General features: G+C 36.2%; 2 non-coding genes across 2 annotated transcripts; both read left to right on the top strand.

Moving 5' to 3' along the window:
* Positions 1 to 758: 758 nt before the first annotated feature.
* On the top strand, positions 759 to 877 carry LOC149424307 (5S ribosomal RNA). The gene has a single exon (XR_016302164.1). It is a non-coding gene; the product is annotated as a 5S ribosomal RNA (ribosomal RNA).
* A 322-nt stretch (positions 878 to 1,199) lies between these two features.
* On the top strand, positions 1,200 to 1,318 carry LOC149424308 (5S ribosomal RNA). Its single transcript, XR_016302140.1, has one exon. It is a non-coding gene; the product is annotated as a 5S ribosomal RNA (ribosomal RNA).
* Positions 1,319 to 16,580: the final 15,262 nt, after the last annotated feature.

A 16,580-nucleotide genomic window follows, 5' to 3' on the forward strand; every position in this document is an offset into this window, starting at 1 on the left:
CATATCGAAGATGAGGATTATTGTGCGTTACAAGAATTTTCATCCCCAGTTCATCCCTGTTTAATTATAGTCATTGAACCAACAAACTTTAAAGGTTTGCTAAAAAAGTTGAGACGATCTCTTCCAAGGGTGTTCCAAGAATACCTGTAATTTATTAATCATCCGGCTTTGAAAGAATACCAAAGCAACACCAATAATATTATTTATTTCCAATTTGGCACGTCGTCGTTGACAAGGGAGCTGGACGTACAACTGATCGAGGGGTTTTAGTACCTAAGCATACTAACTAAATAACGAAATCTATGTTTAAATGATATATCTACATATCTTGATATGTATGAGTTTATACAGTAATATTTTATAAACTGATTCAGTATTAATAATTAAGAAAAATGGGTGTGTCAAGCCTACGCAAGACAGAAGTGAAACTTCTAGTATTCTTCTCTCTCTCTCTTTTCATTTCATTCTCTCTTTTTTTCTGTCTATTGACATATTTATAAGTAGCATGTGATAAAAAAAATTAAAAGTTATAAAAAAAGAAAAAAAAAATTAGTTAAAGCGGGGATCGAACCTCGGTTCTTCACGACCACAGTCGTGCGCTCTGCCTGTAGACAGCGAAGATGAGTTAGGAGAGTGAGTTAAACTAGGTATATAATATTTACACCTTGCTAATGTTTTCAGTATTATTAGGGCTTTTTTATACTAATTTTCATATATTTATTGGCAGGTAGAGTAGAAATTAATATTGTTTAGCGTTTGCCAACGACCATACCATGTTGAACACACCGGTTCTCGTCCGATCACCGAAGTTAAGCAACATTGGGCGCGGTCAGTACTTGGATGGGTGACCGCTTGGGAACACCGCGTGCCGTTGGCCTATTTTTTATTTTAATTTCATGTTTTTTTTATTTTTTTATCATTACTATAATTAATAATATCATAAAATTCTTTAACTTTTCAAGTATGCTACAGGCCTAAAATATTACTTAGTGGATTGATATTATGGTCAACCATTGAAAAAAAAAATTCCTACAAACTTATTAATGTAATTACGATCTTTTTCAAGCGCGTATGTAATGATTATTTTTATCAACCTCGCACACACCTTGCTAATTTTTTCAATATTATTAGGGCTTTTTTATACTAATTTTCATATATTTATTGGCAGGTAGAATAGAAATTAATATTGTTTAACTTTTGCCAACGACCATACCATTTTGAACACACCGGTTCTCGTCCGATCACCGAAGTTAAGCAACATTGGGCGCGGTCAGTACTTGGATGGGTGACCGCTTGGGAACACCGCGTGCCGTTGGCCCATTTTTTATTTTAATTTTATGTTTTTTTTCATTTTTTTATCGTTAACATCATAAAAAATTTTATATCATTCTTTAACTTTTCAATTATGCTACAGGCCTAAAATATTACTTAGTGGATTGATATTATGGTCAACCATTAAAAAAAAAAAATTCCTTAAAAACAAAAAAATAATATTCCATGGCCGAGAATCGAACTCGGATCAACTGCTTCGAAAGCAACTATGCTGACCATTACACCACCAACGCCAGTTGTCGAGATGAGCTAAGAAGCATTTATATTTTACTATATCAAAAATATCCTTCCTTTGAAAAATAATGATTCTCCATAAAAAAGGAGTGCACTGCCCGGGAATCGAACCCGGGTCGCAAGAATGGGAATCTTGCATGATGTGCTTCCGCATTCCTAAAATAATTGTGAAATTATAAATACATCCCGGCTGCCAAAAGTCCATATTGAAAAATTAACAATTTTATGATTTTTTTCAAGTCACTGCTTGTATTTAATAAAATGAATTCTTAAAAATATCACCTGAAATAATCAAAACACAAATTAAATAAAACAGTATCTCAGAAAATTGACCAAAAATAATTTCCGGTACCGGGAATCGAACCCGAGCCTCCTGGGTGAGAGCCAGGTATCCTAGCCACTAGACCATACTGGACTTGCGAAATTGTGCGAAAATACGTTATTTAACTTGTTTAATAATTACAACGAATTTTGTACACCATTTTTCTGAACGGTGAGCGGTGGTGGGGGTACCCGCTTTTTCGTTTCGATCTTGACTCGGTTTTACTACGTTCCCGAAAATTCATTACGCGGCTAAAGAAGTTTCACTTCAAAAATATTAAGTTTTCTGCCAGGTACGTTATCACTTTGAAACAGATACAAACAAAATTTAATTGTAAATTATGGTTTCAGTTTACACATCGTTACCATGAAACCGAGAATATTAGCAAAATATCTGATATGCGTACCTTCCGGTAGGAAGGCACTTTTTATTTCACGGATGATTACCTAGGCTTTAGCACAAGGGATAGGTATCTAGTATCTACATTATAATTTCCGTTGTTGCGTTAGTTTTTAGTCCCAGCACTAGGTTGGTTTTATTATTTTATTAATTTAAAATAGAAAATTAAAAAATTGAGCTAGGAAAGTTCTTAAAAAATTTTGTTTTGACTTGATAGTTTGATAAATTAATTATAGTATGTACTTTGAGTTGTTTTGCAAAAGAGTTTAAACTGCGAGTGAAACAAAACATATATTCGTTTGTTACTGTAAAACTATATTAAACATGTTATTGATGGTGTGTAAGAAGTGCAAATCTAATTTTTTTTAATCCACCAAGAATATGCCACAAACCTGCAGCTGTCATTAAATAAACATTAGAACTATGCTGTGTTGAGAATATGTACTAACTTAGGATTAATGTATGTGATGTTTTAATTGAATAAATAAATTGCGTATGTAATACGTAAGTAAACACATTTATAATTTTACATTATGTTTTTTTAAAATATTATTATTAGTGTATTACTATGTAATGTAAATTAATTAATAAGAAAAAACCCGGCAAACTCGTTTGAGATAATTAGGTTTAAAACAAATCATTAGCGAATTGATCGGTTTATGTAAAAATCCAAGAATTGTTACATACATATCAAGATAATATTAATATAATCCACAAACCGTACATTTTTAGAGATACAAATAATACTAGATTATTTGATCTGTGACTAGGTTGCAAAAATAAAAATTGGCGTAATATGAGTTGGCCTTTTATTTTAGAAGCATTTAATCTTTTTATCAATATTTTGAGGCCTAACCTAACCTAACACGATCACTGGCTATTAATAAACAAACCTTTACCCTTTTAAATACATCTATTTGAATTTTATTTTTGTTTTCGTGAATGAATGAATGCAAATTTTGGAAGTGGAAATTAACCCACTTCCTGACATCTGTTCGAGCTAAAATTAAGCAGATAGACTCGTTATCAAAGACAATGCATTCTATCAACTCGCAATCACGCACGCATGTATGCGGACATAAAACGCATTTCTCTGAAATTGGAATACATTACAGCAGTTAATACCTATACGAAATAAATGTCGGTCCTTTGAAATATTTGAAATTGGCTACTAAACGGCCCAAGAGATGGCATACTTGGTCGAAAATTGAAAATAGATTGGTATATTATGGTAAAATAAATTGTTTTTGACTGATTGATTTTTTAAAGAATCTTTTCACGTTGATTTATCAAACATCACTCATATAAAGCACTTACTCGAATCGAATAACCATTACAACCATTGCTGTACCGAAGGACACTGAACATTAACAATACCAGGAGAAGCGGACCATGACAGCTAAATGTTGGTTTGCTGAAGCAGGGCTGCATTGTGTCCGGTGTGGCACCGGCTATAGCCGGGTATCCGCACTCCTGCTGGTGCGTACTCAGAGGTAGGTTTACTTGTACATATCAATAGTCGGTGAGGCAACCACCTTCAGAGGAAATGAACACAGCCATTAAACTTTAAAAGAATGGCCTATCATTTTATTTCGCTTACGAGACGAGAAACCAATGATTATGTCTAAGCATTTTGGCCCACCTACCTAACAAAAGCTGTTTCCCGCAGAAGGCACGTACGGTACGTAAGTATAGATAGAGACAATGAAAACCTTCGTAAATTTAATCTGACTTAAACTTCTTGCTTTATAGTATGCCATCATGTTAATAAGACCGGTCAGTAGCCGAGTTCGCATTGCGTTTGGGTTCCACCCAGACGTAGTGTGTTCAATTCCTCGCCTGACTAAGTCGTCCATCACAACAAAAGCAACATTTTCCGCTTACTGTGGTGGTAGTAGGAAATTTTGTCAGGTAATTCGTAACCCGGGAATGTTTGTCTTTCTTTAAAAATATATATATATACATATATAAAAAATCAGGGGATATTATAATTTCAGAGTTTTGCATATTATGCTTCGATCATAAAGAGGTTATAAATCAAAATATTGTTATGTTTTTCAATTAATCAGGCCTAAAATTAATCAGGCTCCAGATAACGTGTTAATAACACTTGCCATTTAATCTGCTTATAATTTGGAGAACAAAATAAAGCACTAATATAACAACATAAAACAAGTTACTAACATGTTAAAGGAACTAAATTGTCTAAGTGAAACAGATGCTGACCTTCACCACGATGATATTTAAGTATAAAATAATAAATAACCTATTACCAAATTACTTTTTAATTAATGTACAACAAGGACATTCACAAACATAATATAAGAAGGTGCAAGGAAATTAGGCTACCAAAAAAGGTAAGCCAATACGCTAAACAGTTTAATGTACAAAGGAATACTATAATATACTGCGCTGATGGAAACCATGAAGTCTGCACCAATTGATAGATTCAAGCTGGATTGTAGGAGCCGTATTAATAAATGGATGTATGAAGCTGAAACGTCAGAACACTGACAATTGCTGCAGAATTATGAAGAAAAAATATTCACAGATGGTATATTATTCTGCACGACAATATTATTGTGGACGATATATGTATGCACATATATTTTGTGAAATTTTGAGTCTGAAGGAAGTGTGGGACAGGAATGAGAGGCTCATCTAGTCACTAGCAGTCTAGTCAATCTAGTCTAGTAGCAGATAAAGCCATCAAAACGAGACAGTACCATAGAATAAATCCAGAATCTTAACGACGTAAGTGAAGCAGCCATGCACAAAAATATGCGACGCGCGGCCCTGATGTATTGTAGAGACCTGCTGTTGAATTTTCCCTATCAAATCTCTAAAATAAAGTGGAAATCTTAACGACATAAGTGATAAAGTCGCGTGAAAACCATAATCGGCGGGCGGCCCGCCGTAGTGGACGGACCTGCGGTCGACTTTGCCCAAACAGGCCCAGAAACATCGATTCGGTTAACAAATCGGTTTATTTGAATTATTTCTGATGAACGTATTACTAAAATCTTAAATGTTTCTAGAGGGATCCCTCGGCGAGTAACTCATTCATCGCCTAGAAAATTAAATCTGGTTCTTACCGCTAATATTAAAGTTGAAAAACATTTTATAAAATTTTCGAACCGTTTTAAATAAAAACATTTTAATGGTAAGGTCCTGTTTTTATTAATGCTAAATAAAAATAACTCACATTCATAGGGATCCCTCTAGAAACATTCGAAATTTTAGTAATACAGTAATCAGAGATAATCAAAATGTGAGCGTCGAACAAATCACCTTTATGTCGCCTAAACAAACCAAGTTTCGATTCTTAACGTTGGTGTCCACTAAGGTAAATTCAACAGTTTTCTTTGTGAATCTTTTTTTACATCACATACGTCTCACGGATTGAATTTCTGATTATCACTTCTGAACGTTATTATTGATTTGTGTTTTTTTTAATGGCGGTGTTTTCCAGGAAGATGTGGTTGCGGCATGGAATGAAAATACTTAATTGCCGGCCCTGTCTTGAATAATATTATTTTATGAAGAATAAATCAACTTATCATAATACGGAATATTAAAATATCCGCATACAACTGACATAACAGGACGTAAAAATACTGTACACAAAACATTATAAAATGAAGAAGATAATAGTCAGTTTACTTATCTAGCAGTGGCGTGCAGTAATCGTTTTTGATAATTGGTAAATAAAACTTGCTACGGTTCTTAAAAAAACTGAAAATGATAGCTAAATTATTTTATAATTATTGCTAATTTATTTGCTACGGGATTGTAGGCCATCAACTAATTAATGTTTTGTCACGACGTCCAAACACGTGTTCACACGTTGCATATTTTTTTTGCATTTCGTCATGACATTTTTTTTTTTTTTTTCACAAAACAGTTTTTAATGATGTCCAGCTTTATAATTACATCATTTAAAAATACTTATATGTAAACTTAATATAATAATAACATTAAATTTAAACCCAAAAAAGAAAATTTAATGACACCGTTGTTTCGATATATTGTTAAGACAGACGCAAATGGAAGAACACTTTATCAGGAAGCGGCTTGCAGTCTCGTTTTAAACAAGATTACCAATAACTTGAAGATGTTTTTAATAAATCAGCATTATTCATTTTTCTTCGTGCAGAATTGAAAAATGGCTTGAAATGGCTTTAGTCGTGTTTGGTGACCAGATCTGAAAAGCCATGTACCTCCTTCCCTAACTTCCTCTTTCTCTTCTTCTTCCCCTCCCCACTACCATTAGCCTCATAATTGGGAATGCCATAGTCTCACTGGCCACAGACGGTTGGGAGCAGTTGGAACGCTTGTGCGGTATTCATATGAAAAAAGATCGATAGCTCGGTTTCCGAATTTTGTGTTAAGATTTCCGTATGGGTTCAGAGAGTCTACATAAGTACGACTGATGAAGATGTTTAACAAAGTTACTTACCTAGTCTTAATGATATTTGGATAGAAAAGTTTTAATGTTCATGAATCGCCTTGAAAACCAATCAACAATTTTGATTTGAATCTACTCAAGACTCAAGGCCTTGAAGCCAATGAAGGTTTCGAAGGTCTTGTACTATGCAAGAATCTTTGAAAACTCTCGCTGCTAGTCTTGCTGCAGTACTGAAAACGGACAAAAATGTGCAAGAATTCAACAATTAATATGCTTTTTCTGTCGATTATTGCATGAGGGTTTCGATATCCACTGACGTGCGTGTGGATGTTCAACACGTCATATTATGAAAGCACTTTATAGAATCAATTACCTTACACACTTCACATACCTGTACAACATAATTTATCATTTGTATGCCAATAAATAGGGTACAGGTATTAGTATTTAAAAGAAGTGTGCAATTGTTACAGGATGCAGGAAAACTTTTTTGCCATTCATTCAAAGGATGCTGGTAGATCATGGCGTGCACGTTACTGTGTACGTGTCGTAATTTCCAATCGATTATATTATTATTGTGTACCAATCTCGGCCTTAAGCAAATGACGCCTGGAAAAGCTTGCATTTTGGCGCCTTTTAAAAGTGAATTAAATTGCACTAATATAATAACACCTTCGCTATTTTCGATGCGTACCATCAACCAAGCAGGCCTACGAGGTATTTTTTATCGGCAGAGACGTTTTGCAAGCCGTGTGTAAAAACCATTATGAAAACTTGAAATTAGATAAGAGCCAGAGAGGTACGCGCTAGTGCTGCCTGTTTGGCCGTGGACCACGCAGCGTGGCAGTCAGCACAAAAAAAATAAAAAAATACAATACAGCTACAGATGTGTGTAAAGTGATATGATTTTTATTTAATAATGAATGGTCAATACAATGATAATTATACTATTAAAAATACAATTATGAACACTGTAAATATTTAGTAGATGGATGGAATAAATGCTGATAACTACTTTGTTACCATTGAAATAAAAAAAATGTATATATACATATATAACTGTAAATCTGAACCTAGCTCATTTCCCATCTGTACTGTTATAATAATAATAACTACAGTAAAGTGTGACACGTGTTACGTAATACAAGTTACCCTATAAAAAGGATGCACACTAGCCCCAATTTCCCCTCACTAGTTGCGACACACGCGACCAGATGGTCGAAATACGTGATCGACTTGGACCACCCAGACTGCTCGCGGTCAACACGGGCGGCCCTAAGCGCGCTTCGGCAGTGCAAATCCGACCTTGGTCTTAGCAACACGGTCGCTCACGATGGCGAAAACCCCTCGCGGGCATGGCTTGCATGATTACGCAATAACGGACGCGATCTCGTTCCAGTTTAACTAGATACATTTCGCCATCAAACTAGCAGTCATGTTTATTATCTCGGTTCGAACTAAACTCAATGGAGTCCCGTTCTCGTGTAAAATCCCGAGTGCATATTACCACACCATCAGTACCGCTGCCTTTTAAGCGCGGGAAACCTGGGTCAACATGATGTACCACATCTCAAGGCGAATCGTAAGCTTTCAACCTTCCCCCTTTTCTTGTGTTCAATTCTCGTAAATTCATGTAGAATCCACGCTTTATCTGGTCGTCACAAATTAGTAGAGAGAGTTAGTAGGGAGATCTATGTCAACCTGTATTTCTCGAGACAATTAATATACCTTGTGCCTTACTACTCATGTGTAATTATTGTGTGATAAACCTACCCTTTGACCTCCTAACCGATGGACGAGCCTGATGACCAAAGAAGCTGCCCGCCCCTGATAGTACACGAGCCTCATCTCTCTACCATTTTATCTGAGCTTAGCCAATTTAATAACCAGGTTCGATTCCCGGTTTAACCAATACTTAGCACTGGCGCAAAAACGTGGTTTTTTTTGGTAATTAATCGTCCATCGGGAGGTCAAATTGGAAATAATCTTGTACTCCTTCACTCTGTTTTCATGCCTTGTTTTGTATTAACCTTTGAATAACAATGTTTTCTTCCAATAAATCTTAGCTATTCTACAAACCATCGCGTCAAATTTAAAACAACCGTGTCACATTAAAACCATTCGGTGTCAAATTACAAGTTTTACGAATCGTCACTCGACAAAATTTTAAGTACCGGTATTCCATCACAAGGTGCGCAACCAACATTTACTTCTTTTCGGACATCTCAAACATCACATAGTGATCCAAAACCACAATGGTTTACTTTCCAAGTGCAACTATTAGAGAGAATGAACTACAATAATCTACAATTCAACAGTTTCAAATCTTGTACATGATACAAAATAAATTCCTTGTTAGTGGAGCCATAAGCCAGCATCGTTCTGCAAAATACATAGACAAGGAAAACTAACGCCCTTCTGTCATTTGATAATTCCGCTTTATATGTAATAAAGGTGGGTAGAGTATCCTTTTTGAAAGAAAAGTCTTGAAAGCCGACTTACCCTTTACATATAATTGAGATTCGCGATTGACGTAAACCCGGACCCTCGGCGCTTCTCCGCAATGGCCTGTCGATTGTCCAAGGGAAAGGGAATCTTTACGAGTAAATAACCAAACACTGGTTCTGCTTAAATTCAGACAATTTGTCTCGAATCACAAACAACCCTCCAATTAATTGTTGAAAGAAACAAACAATACTCTCTCGAAATCTGCACTTTGAAATTTTTTTCGGAAGAAATTTTTTTTCAAAAAATTTCCTTCATTCATCTAGGACTTTGAACTTTTTCGGAAATTTTTTTCAAAACGCACAATCTCAGGGACTTTTCCACTAAAATTGCAAGGAGACCCCTGGCCGTTTTTTTTCTCAAATCAAAGACTTGGAAATTTTTTTCAAAAATTTTCTTCACTCATCTGGGACTTTGAAATTTTTCGGAAATTTTTTTCAAAACACACAATCTCAGGGACTTTTCCACTAAAATTGCAAGGAGACCCCTGGCCGTTTTTTTTCTCAAATCAAAGACTTGGAAATTTTTTTTCAAAAATTTTCTTCACTCATCTAGGACTTTGAACTTTTTCGGAAATTTTTCAAAAACGCACAATCTCAGGGACTTTTCCATCAAAAACACAAGGAAACCGCTGGCCATTTTTTTTTTCCATAATTGGAACTTTGAAATTTTTCGGAAATTTTTCAAAAACGCACAATCTCAGAGACTTTTCCATCAAAAACACAAGGAAACCGCTGGCCATTTTTTTTTCCATAATTGGAACTTTGAAATTTTTCGGAAATTTTTCAAAAACGCACAATCTCAGGGATTTTTCCATCAAAAACACAAGGAAACCGCTGGCCATTTTTTTCCATAATTGGAACTTTGAAAATTTTTCGGAAATTTTTCAAAAGCGCACTATCTCAGGGATTTTTCCATCAAAAACACAAGGAAACCGCTGGCCATTTTTTTTTCCATAATTGGAACTTTGAAAATTTTTCGGAAATTTTTCAAAAGCGCACTATCTCAGGGATTTTTCCATCAAAAACACAAGGAAACCGCTGGCCATTTTTTTTCCATACTAGGACTTTGAAAAATTTCACAAAATTCTTCACCAACCATCACAAGCAAACCCCTGGTATTTTTTTTGAAAAACAACCAGCCACACACTCAGACAATTCTTTTTTCTTCTCACAAAGTCTAAATCAACTTCCACAAAATGAATCCTCAAAACAACACCTTAGGCATAATAGCCAACATCTGCTCTCAAAGTACTCAAAGTTTAGAAAAGGAATTAAAAGACAGGAATATTTCTCCTTTCAACAAAACCAAAAACGTCCTGATTAAGTACGCAGCATTTCACAACAGGAAATACATAAAAGGGCTGCAATTTCAACCCGGCAGTATAATTGCTGACACAAACAGACACAATCTACGCAGGAAACATGTTACCTTTAAGGAAAACGACACAGTTTGGAGACGCAACAACACACTTTCACAAGGTGCTTTGTACTTCTCTGCAAAACTAGCTCCTCGCTTTGTTAAAGCAAAAGTGCTGAGAAAAATCTCAGATGTAGTGTATACCCTATCAGACGCCTCTGGTAAACACATCGGTAACTACCATGTGAAAGATATTGTCAAACTAGGAAGCGTGGACACAATAGACACCACCTTCACTAGGTCACACACACATAGCTAACAAACTTTTGGCTCTACCTTTGTCCCACGAGATTTGGCCCTCGTGCAGACAAACAGCATGTCTTATCGCGTTAGTTTCATATAAAAACTCGCATTTCGACCTCTGCAAGGTAACCTTCTCATTTTTTCTAAAAACACAGAAGTGTCAACTGTGGCTTTTAATCATTTCTCACCCATACATGTACTACTATGCTCTTTTGTATAAACCTTTTGTTATTTTTGTTTCTTTGTCACACCTCACCGTGTAATGTATATAAATTGTACTCATATTTTGTACGTATTCTTCTCTGGAACTGATCATTCCAGTCAAGAGATTTTTTCCACCTCCAAAACGATTGATGCTCCCGGAGTCATGACCCTGGACATCAGTTGTTAGTCGTCACCATTCTGACACTTACGACACTAAGTATATAACTATTTTTTTGTCATAACTACCACAAAAAGTCACGTACAACATTATATGTAAATGCTTTTTTTAATTCTCTCATGTTCTTTGTTCTTCACATTGTTTTTTCACATTGTTTTTCACATTGTTTTTTCACATTGTTCTTTCACATTTGTTCGTCACATTTGTTCCATTGGGCTCCATCGTACATTAAACAATGACCCCTTGCAACATACACCCAATTGAGGTGAATTTTCTACCCCTGTAACTTGTAATCATAATGCATGTGTAAATTCCAGTTTGGTATCGTCATTTGATTCATGTTTACAAAGGTGTAACAAATAAAAGTTACAATTACCTTTTTTAAAGTTTTTTCAGTTTTGTCTAAAAAATTGAATGGCGCTCAATATTCCCATTTGCTCTAATTTGTTGTTTTTTCAGAATTTGATATTGACACGTCAATTCTGAAAAAGGTTGTTGTAAAGGAGAACAAACGCCGTTTTGTCCTCCTCATCAATAACAATAACACCTTTCGGTCACATTGAGTATGTAAAATCTTAAGATCTCAACTTTCTGACCCCAATTTGTTATATTATGTACTATATTTTGACTTAAATGACATTAATTTGCCTTGTCAAATACACCGAGCCAGGTCACTTATATTAAGTCATCCTGTGTCTCTAGGTGCCTCTTGTATCTACTTGTAACATAAAGTTCACAACATTCGTGTTTGTGGCAATTTTGGCAACACCAAGTGTGTTCCCCGTTTTGTGTTTGGTCATTTTAAGTAAGTAAAACCCTAAAAAAGGTCTTAAATAAACCACTACAAACCTTTTTGTAAGCAAAGAGTAAGTAAAACCGAGTAGGTCTCTTTTGCTATATGTGTGTCTTGTTTAAGACATCCTTATAGGCATATGTTTTGTATTATTGCCAACTTAAAGCATAAACCCAACCAAGGGTTATGCCATCTCAACATATTGTAAGCAAAGAGTTAGTAAAACCAAATAGGTCTCTTCTGCTATACCGTGTGTCTTGTGTAAGACATCTTTAGGCATATGTCTTGTATTATTGCCAACTAAAGCATAAACCCAACCAAAGGTTATGCCATCGTCTTTTTGATAATACCAATAGCCACTACTTGATTGTTTTTGACATTGTGTATGTATCTTTTTTCCGGTATTGAAATGGTACTTTTTTATTATTGAACGTTGATATGTTATTTTCATGATACATGAGAATGTTATAATATCCACCATGAGACGAGGGATCGTTATAAAATCTAACACTATACATGAGAATGTTATAATATCTACCGTGATACGAGAAGTTCGTTATAATTACTTTTTTTACTGGCTCACATACACTGTGGCCAAAGAGATAATTTGTTCCATAAATGGTTATAAATATCTATGTTGTACCGTCCTTTCAATACTAGGGTTCTTTCGTAATTCGTTCAATTTCTACATGAGACGTGGAAACGTTATAATATTTACCATGATTCGTGCGAACGATACAATATCTTGTTGTTGTTTTCTTTAAATAAGTTGACACTATGTACTTGTTCTACCAGACGTAGATCATTTTACCCTGACTTGTCGCCCTTAATTGGGACCCTTTTGTATTACTCATGACACTGAGGGAAATGTCCTTCACTGTAGTGAGAATTTTTTGTTCTCTTCAAACAAACATGAAGCTGTGCATTCAGCAATTTTTTACGCTAACTGATACCTGTGGACTTCTTGTCAAGCGGACCCAAGAACCATCCACTATCCATTGACCATGGACTAGCCATCAGCTTCACTGTTGGTTATGAGGTATCGTGTCGTGGGAGTTAATTGAGACAGTGACACAAAACCACCTAACTCGTTGTCTGGGAGACGAATAAGAAAAACTCCCAGGTTTGTGAAGCTTGAGCAAGGGTCTGTCATGTTCTCACAAACTGTAGAAGATTAAAAACGACCCCTAATCTTTCACCAAATACACGTGAAAGATTAGATTGTTATTACTGTGTATTCTCCTTCACCTTTTCATCAAATTCATGTATATGTGTAAAGAGTTAGGAAATTTGCTGGTTGATATATTTCGTCCTCACATAGAGATCGAATTGAGAATTAGCTCAGTCACCATCAATTTTCGCTACTCAAACCCTCCATCCTTCACCCTTCCATCAAACTCATGTATATTTGTAAAGAGCTAAGAAATCTGCTGGTCGACCACATTTCGTTCTCTGAAAGAGATCGAACGGAGAATTAGCTCCATCACCAGCAGACCTTCTCGCTCAACGCCATTTTTTCCTCATCCCTCATTATTCTTGAGGTTGATTTCATGAATCTGGAAGGTGTACCCTACGCACATAGCGTATCGTCTGTCTTTAAGACAATCTTTATCCATGAAATTTGCTTCAAATATTTCCTTTTTCACCCCATTCCTAGGTAATCAACACATTTCTTGTAATTTTGAAAGTCGTAAGTTGTTATCGCTCAAGCGCTAACACCGGCCATGGAAGGCCAACTTCTTTCAGAAACTTGGTGTTACTACGGCACAACCACCAACCTGTACCTTGTAAATCAAATAGGTAACCTCACGCTAGACGTGATAGTTTTTGTCTCCCCAATCTCGGGATACTCATGGTATAGTCAGCACACTAGATCTCTCTCTACTCTCTCCTCTCTAACCAACAACGTTTTTTATCTTTTTGTCTTTTCTCTTGAACACAATTTGTTTCTCTCCAAACGTTTTTTCATCATTGGTCTACCAGGCAGGTAAACTTCAAGAATTTTGACTATAATAATAACCTGTCCCCGGATTAAAAAGAAGACCAGCAGCCCTCCTCATCACCTGCAAGCTGAGCTTCACTTCTTTGCCGCCTTCACTTCCATCACTCACTTCTCTCCAATCTCTGCGTACCAAAAACACCCGACCGCACCCAAATTAGGTGTGAGTCGTGCGTGCAGTAGCAAATCAAGTTGTCTCATCATTCAAACCACATTCAAAAGAACCAACCTCAGAGCATGCCAGCTCAAGGTTAGCTATGTTCCTGCAAATCAACTACTTGCCACTGTGCAATCAACCACCTGCCGTTTGTACAAATCAACCACTTGCCATTGTGCAATCAACTACTTGCCATTGTGCAATCAACCACCTGCCGTTGTGCAATCAACTATTTGCCGTTTGAGCAACAACCACTTGCCGTTGTGCAATCAACTATTTGCCGTTGTGCAATCAACCACTTGCCATTGTGCAATCAACTACTTGCCATTGTGCAATCAACCACTTGCCATTTGTACAGATCAACTACTTGCCGTCGTACAATCAACTACGGGCCATTGTACAAATCAACCACTTGCCGATGCGCAAACTCAACATAATAGCCATCACACGCATCAATCATCAATCAACTTACTGGTATTACTCCATGTCTTTACCAACTTCATTTCACCTTGACAACCACTGCCCCACCACATCAGCATAATGGAATTCACGCTGGTACAACATCAGAACCCGGATACTTCTGGCCCTCAGCATCACCATCTCTCAACCACAACCAAGAAGCACAGTTCAATTTCTATGGCCCTAGTGATACTTGAGTGCAATCTCAAATGGGTCAAGTTACAGTGAAAGTGTAACTTTAATAACTTCAGTGAAATTACGTCTACTTGGTACTCAACGAACACTACGCTCTTCAAACTTAGCTTACAGACCAATGAAAATTTTAGAGTCAGGTTGTTGTCTTTTCATCACTGCATAACCTTGTATGTTTGTCTTTTCATCACTGCATAACTTGTATGTTTGTCTTTTCATCACTGCATAACTTGTATGTTGTTCTTGTCATCTCTGCATAACCTTGTATGTTGTTCTTGTCATCACTGCATAACCTTGTATTTTGTCTTTTCACCATTGCATAACCATATTTTTTTTTCTCTTTGTTTTTTTTGCAAATCAACACTGTTTTTTTCTCTCTCTACTCACCTCACGACAAGATGAAGAGGATTTTTAGTGCCTAAAGCTTCATTACCACGTCGCCTTTTACTGGCGGAGGGGGAATGTGTTACGTAATACAAGTTACCCTATAAAAAGGATGCACACTAGCCCCAATTTCCCCTCACTAGTTGCGACACACGCGACCAGATGGTCGAAATACGTGATCGACTTGGACCACCCAGACTGCTCGCGGTCAACACGGGCGGCCCTAAGCGCGCTTCGGCAGTGCAAATCCGACCTTGGTCTTAGCAACACGGTCGCTCACGATGGCGAAAACCCCTCGCGGGCATGGCTTGCATGATTACGCAATAACGGACGCGATCTCGTTCCAGTTTAACTAGATACATTTCGCCATCAAACTAGCAGTCATGTTTATTATCTCGGTTCGAACTAAACTCAATGGAGTCCCGTTCTCGTGTAAAATCCCGAGTGCATATTACCACACCATCAGTACCGCTGCCTTTTAAGCGCGGGAAACCTGGGTCAACATGATGTACCACATCTCAAGGCGAATCGTAAGCTTTCAACCTTCCCCCTTTTCTTGTGTTCAATTCTCGTAAATTCATGTAGAATCCACGCTTTATCTGGTCGTCACAAATTAGTAGAGAGAGTTAGTAGGGAGATCTATGTCAACCTGTATTTCTCGAGACAATTAATATACCTTGTGCCTTACTACTCATGTGTAATTATTGTGTGATAAACCTACCCTTTGACCTCCTAACCGATGGACGAGCCTGATGACCAAAGAAGCTGCCCGCCCCTGATAGTACACGAGCCTCATCTCTCTACCATTTTATCTGAGCTTAGCCAATTTAATAACCAGGTTCGATTCCCGGTTTAACCAATACTTAGCACACGGTTAGGATAATATGTACATTTTTAGCAAAAGTTTTTTTGTTAAAAAAATGTCAGTTAGATAACAATGAGAAAAAACTATTTCAGTATTCGAAAATGGAAAATATCGCATTTTAATTTCGTAATAATAATATTAAAATAGTTTTTTAGAAGAGTTTTTGTTTTTATTTTTTGATTTAATCCATACTACGAACCCAATAACGTATTTAAGGTTGTAAGGTTATTTTGGGTTAAAAAAGAGACGAATTTTTTTATTCTTCAATCGATTTTAATTTTAACGAAATTATTATTTAAATTCATTATATTCCATTTTCGGAAATAATAATAAAAGTGTTAAATACTTAGTTCTCATTATTATCAAACTTTTTCTTTAAATGCTTTATTAACCATGCCTCACTTCTCTCTCTTTTTACAGAAATAAATATTATAATAATTGCGGTTTCAAATAATAAGAGCTTAAAGGACAATCCAATTTTAGATTA

The sequence above is a fragment of the Hesperophylax consimilis genome, chromosome 4 (genome assembly GCF_061612785.1).
Source record: "Hesperophylax consimilis isolate HC1 chromosome 4, BYU_Hcon_1.0, whole genome shotgun sequence".
NCBI lineage: Eukaryota > Metazoa > Arthropoda > Insecta > Trichoptera > Limnephilidae > Hesperophylax > Hesperophylax consimilis.